Consider the following 6,000-nt stretch of genomic DNA (forward strand, 5'->3'; position numbering starts at 1 on the left):
CTCTCTCCCACCCTCTCTCGCTCTCTCCCAACTCCTCTCTCTCTCTCTCACCCCCTCTCCCTCTCTCTCCCATCCCCCTCTCCCTCTTTCACCCCTCTCTCTCTCCCACCCCCTCTCTCTCTCTCCCATCCCCCTCTTTCACCCCCTCTCTCTCCCACCCCCCTCTCCCTCTTTCACCCCTCTCTCTCTCACCACCTTTTTTCTCTCCCACCCCCCTCTCCCTCTCTTTCTCTCCCACCCCCTCTCCCTCTCTTTCTCTCCCACCCCCTCTCACTCTCTCACCCCCCCCCCTGTCTCACCCCCCTCTCTTTCATCCCCCCTCTCTTTCACTCACCCCCACTCTCGTGAGATCTCAGGGGTTCATGCTGGGACTTGTAGTCCTTCAATTCTTGGAAGGAGTCACATTCATTAAACAGGAAGGGGGTGGATAAATTTACCTAGGAGGGGGGCGCCCAATTTTAGTCTTGCCTAGGGCAGCACAAAATCAAAATACCCCACTGCTGCGCAGTATGCTTTACAATACAATTCCAGACTTTGTAAAGCTGAAACCTGAACCCCGCTTCCATTTATTTCAATATATTTTTTTTTATGCAGCTAGTATAATTGTATGAATCTGTTTTTGTTTCAGCTTCCTACAGCATTGAGATTGGAAGGGGGAAGATTTCAAGCCAAATCAGCATCAAGCAGGGCTTTCAGTCTAACACTCCGGACATGTACTGTACATGCCATGATGGCAAAATGCATAACAGTGGAGGTCAGGACCTGGCTGTGCTATCTGGAAGGCCTGCCTGGATCATTAAACTGACCAAACAGAACTGGAGTCCTTCAGACAGGCAGCCAGTTCACACAACTGTCCCTGAGCTGTAGATTGCACTACTTTCCTGGAGTTTGGTTATGAAATGCAAAAAGGTGCTTTTGCAAAGAACATGCGTGTAGGTGGACTATAAGTCCCAGCGGGCAATATACAGTACAGACCCTGCACAAATCATAGGCCCAGGAAAAAGGACTGCAACTCCCATCAGATATATCAGATAAGAGTAGGGGCTCCACTACCTAAATAAAGGCCACTGCCCATCAACTGAAGTTAGCACAGAAGGACCCTTCTTCCCAAAGGTCCCACTGCACAGATTACAGTGATAAGCAATGAGACTCTGGGACTACTTGGGGGTTTTGGTGGTGGGCCCTCATAACTTGGTGGGCCCAGGGCAACTGCCCTTTTTTCATTATTAAACTGGACCTGTGGAAGCTACACAGGGCATTTTCTATAGCATGCGGTCCTACTCCCAAAGGTCCCACCGCACCAATTACGATGATAGGCACACAGACTACTGGGGCCTCTAGTGGTAGACCCACCCAACCTGGTGGGCCCAGGGCAATGGCCCAATTTTTATTATTAAACTAGACCTGTGGAAGCCACACAAGGCACCTCTATGTCATGCGGTCCCACACGCACCAATAAAGGCCACTGTCCATCGCTGTTCTCAGCCCTTCCTCTCAAAGGTCCCACCACACCAATTACAATGATAGGCACAGAGACTACTGGGGCCTCTAGTGGTAGACCCACCCAACCTGATGGGCTCAGGGTAACTGCCCCATTTTTATTATTAAACTAGACCTGTGGAATCAATACAAGGCACCTCTAGTCATGTGGTCCTTTTAAAATAATAAAAACCACTGTTTGTCACTGCAATCAGTGCAGAAGGACCCTTCTTCCCAAAGGTCCCGCTGCACTGATTACAGTGGTAAGCATTGAGACTCTTGGGGGATTTTGGTGGTGGGCCCTCATAACTTGGTGGGCCCAGGGCAAATGCCCTTTTTTATTATTAAAATGGACCTTTGGAGGCTACACAGGGCATTTTTTTTTGCCATGGGTCCTACTCGTGCCAATAAAGGCCACTGCCCATTGCTGAAATCAGTGCAGAGGGACCCTTCCTTCTAAAGATCCCACCGTACCAATTATGGTGATAGCTAGCAATACTATAAGGCTACTGGGGGCTCTGTTGGTAGGCCTTTCTAACTTGGTTGTCCAAGTGCAACTGTTCCATTTTTTTTATTAAACTGGACCTATGGAAACCCGAAAGGGCACTGCTATGTCATGTGATCCTACTCACACACCAATGAAGGCCACTGCCCATTGCTGTAATCTCCACAGAGAGACCTTTCTCCTCAAAAATCCCCTCTCACTGATTATGGTGATGGGCAACGTGACTTCTCGTCTACTTTGAGGTGGACCCTCCTAACCTGGTGGGCCCAGGGCAACTGCCCTGTTTTTATTATTAAGCTGGACTTGTGGAAGCACCTCAAAGTCATACGGTCCCACTCACGTCAAGGAAGGCCACTGCCCACTGCTATATTCAGTGCAGAAGAACCCTTCTTCTCAAAGATCCTACCGCAAAGATAATGGTGATGGGCAACGAGACTCCTAGACTACTGGGGGGTTTTGCTGGTGGACCCTCCTAACCTGGTGGGCCCAGGGCAACTGCTCTGTTTTATTATTAAACTGGGCTTGTGGAAGCAACACAAAGCACCTCAAAGTCATACGGTCCCACTCACGTCTATAAAGGCCACTGCCCATTGCTATAATCAGTGCAGAAGAACCCTTCTTCTCAAAGATCCCACCGCACAGATTATGGTGTTGGGCAACAAGACTTCAGAACTACCTGGGGGTTTTGGTGGTAGACCCTCCTAACCTGGTGGGCCCAGGGCAACTGCCCTGTTTTTAATTATTAAACTGGACTTGTGGAAGCAACACAAAGCACCTCAAAGTCATACGATCCCACTCACGTCAATAAAGGCCACTGCCCATTGCTATAATCAGTGCAGAAGAACCCTTCTTCTCAAAGATCCCACCGCACAGAATATGGTGATGACCAACGAGTCTCCTGGACTACCGGGGGGTTTTGCTGGTGGACCCTCCTAACCTGGTGGGCCCACGGCAACTGCCCATTGCTATAAATAAAGCAGAAGAACCCTTCTTCTCAAAGATCCCACCACACAGAATATGGTGATGGGCAACGAGACTCCTAGACTACTGGGGGGTTATGGTGGTGGACCCTCCTAACCTAGTGGGCCCAGGGCAACTGCCCTGTTTTTAATTATTAAACTGGACTTGTGGAAGCAACACAAAGCACCTCAAAGTCATACTGTCCCACTTACGTCAATAAAGGCCATTGCCCATTGCTATAATTAGTGCAGAACCCTTTTTCTCAAAGATCCCACCGCACAGAATATGGTGATGGGCAACGAGTCTCCTGGACTACTGAGGGGTTATGGTGGTGGACCCTCCTAACTTGGTGGGCCCAGGGCAACTGCCCTATTTTTATTATTAAACTGGGCTTGTGGAAGCAACACAAAGCACCTCAAAGTCATACGGTCCCACTCACGTCAAGAAAGGCCACTGCCCATTGCTATAATCAGTGCAGAAGAACCCTTCTTCTCAAAGATCCCACCACACAGAATATGGTGATGGGCAACGAGACTCCTGGACTACTGGGGGGCTATGGTGGTGGACCCTCCTAACCTGGTGGGCCCACGGCAACTGCCCATTGCTATAAATAGTGCAGAAGAACCCTTCTTCTCAAAGATCCCACCACACAGAATATGGTGATGGGCAACGAGACTCCTAGACTACTGGGGGGTTATGGTGGTGGACCCTCCTAACCTGGTGGGCCCAGGGCAACTGACCTGTTTTTATTATTAAACTGGACTTGTGGAAGCAACACAAAGCACCTCAAAGTCATACTGTCCCACTTACGTCAATAAAGGCCATTGCCCATTGCTATAATTAGTGCAGAACCCTTTTTCTCAAAGATCCCACCACACAGAATATGGTGATGGGCAACGAGTCTCCTGGACTACTGGGGGGTTATGGTGGTGGACCCTCCTAACTTGGTGGGCCCAGGGCAACTGCCCTATTTTTATTATTAAACTGGGCTTGTGGAAGCAACACAAAGCACCTCAAAGTCATACGGTCCCACTCACGTCAAGAAAGGCCACTGCCCATTGCTATAATCAGTGCAGAAGAACCCTTCTTCTCAAAGATCCCACCACACAGAATATGGTGATGGGCAACGAGACTCCTGGACTACTGGGGGGCTATGGTGGTGGACCCTCCTAACTTGGTGGGCCCAGGGCAATTCATTTTTATTAATAAACTGGACCTGTGGAAGCCCATATGGTCCTCCAAGTACTAACATTGCAACATACAACAATAAACAAACTGGGGCTTAGGTATAGTCCCATGCCCCAAATGATGGAGCAATTGCCCTTGGAACACCAAGTTAGAAAGGCCCACCAACAGAGCCAACAGTAGCTTTGGGTATAGCCCCATGCCCACCTAAAATAAGAGAATCAGACTTGCCCGAGGCAGCCGATGAGCTCTCATGTGTGTCCACACAGCAGGAGCAAATGGAGGTAGTGTTGACCATTATGGCCCTCCAGGGCTCATCTATGACCCCTATTGGATGATTCATCTCCCCTCATTGCACCAGTAGCAGCACCCATCAGCTAGATGAGGTTTCCATACTCAACACATTCGATCTATGAGGCCTTTGTGTGTGCTGTCTTTGATATTAATCTGGAGATATAACAAGGACACAATTTTTCTTAGGGTAGCACAGCTATGCCCCAGACTTGGAATTTTCTAGTATCAAATTAAAAAGACATAATTAAAAAAAAAAAAAAAGGTAAATATACAAAGGAACGCAAAACTGAGCATCGTCATCCTCCTCCCCGCACGCCCCGACACCGCAACACAAACAAAACACGCAGGCACACGCGTAAACTGCTGACACAGAAAAAGCACAAGCGACAGAAGCAGGAGCCTACACAGGGCGCAGATTAAAACAAAAAGAAATTGGTGGATGGCGATGCAGAAGGTGACAGCGCTGGTGTGTAACGCACAAAGGAGACACATAAACAGGCACGGCCATATCCAAGAGTCCCTTTTATGTGTCTGGCAGCCTGGAGGCGCCTGCAGCTGTCACCTCTCCGCTGACAGTACAAGGACACGGCGCAGCCTGCCCGTCCCCATCCCCTATCATCCTTACCTCCAGGGCCCTACAGTCCCCCGGCACGGCTCCTTTCTCTTCCTAACATGGCTCCTTGTGTGGATCCTTCATGACATTCCTGGCAGAGGAGAGGGAAGACGGCACCATCCCACCATCACACAGCCCTGCCAGTGCAGCTGTTGTGACGTCAGCTCAGCCTCTGCCCAGGGAGATGAAGGCTGGGGGACCAGAGGGAGAGGAGAGGAGGGAGAGGAGAGGAGGGAGAAGCTGCAAGGTAACAGGGATGCAGAGGGAGAGGAGAGGCGGGGAGGATGGAGAGGAGGCGCACAGGCAACATTAACTCCTTCCATCCTCACCACTTCATCACTAGGATCAGTTACATAATGACACACAGTAGCAGTATCACGCCAGGTGTTGTCAGATATTGTCAACTGTTGCCTTTTTTATTATTCGTTTATCTTATCTTCTTATTTTATTTTTTAATCTTATTTATTATTATTTAGAATATTTTCAGATTTTTATTAGAGTTTTCCTGTTATCTTTTTATTTTATCTTAACTTGTTATTATTTATTATGTTTTATATTATTTAATAAAATAAACATTTTTGTTAAGTTTTTCATCAGTGTTTTTGTTATTTTTATCCTATCTTTTTTATTTTATGTTAACTTATTATTTATGATTTTTTTTGTTTTTTAACTTATTTATTATTCTTTAGAATGTTTTCAGATTTTTATTAGAGTTTTCCTGTTATCTTTTTATTTTATCTTAACTTGTTATTCTTTATTATGTTTTATCTTATTTAATATTATTAAAAAAATTTTACGTTTTTCATCAGTGTTTCTTTTTTTTTTTTTTTTATCCTATCTTTTTTATTTTATCTTAACTTATTATTTATGATTATTTATTTTTTTTAACTTATTTATTATTATTTGGATTTTTTGGGATTTTTATTAATAGCTTGGGCTAAAATAAAAAGATAACAGAAAAACT

At 46.5% G+C, this 6,000-nt stretch overlaps 1 protein-coding gene across 3 annotated transcripts in view; it reads right to left on the reverse strand.

The window, feature by feature from the left end:
* Positions 1–5,224, reverse strand: part of RUSC2 (RUN and SH3 domain containing 2) — a 132,700-nt gene extending 127,476 nt beyond the window's left edge. For 2 of the 3 annotated variants that reach the window (XM_082257555.1, XM_082257556.1), the window contains exon 1: positions 5,049–5,223. The gene's annotated coding sequence lies outside the window, so the exon portion shown is untranslated. Of the gene's footprint in view, positions 1–5,048 lie in introns of all 3 variants that reach the window. The other variant, XM_082257558.1, reaches the window with a different exon arrangement.
* Between the last annotated feature and the right edge of the window lie 776 nt (positions 5,225–6,000).

This window comes from Pelophylax lessonae (assembly GCF_965119305.1).
Source record: "Pelophylax lessonae genome assembly, chromosome: 1".
Lineage (NCBI taxonomy): Eukaryota > Metazoa > Chordata > Amphibia > Anura > Ranidae > Pelophylax > Pelophylax lessonae.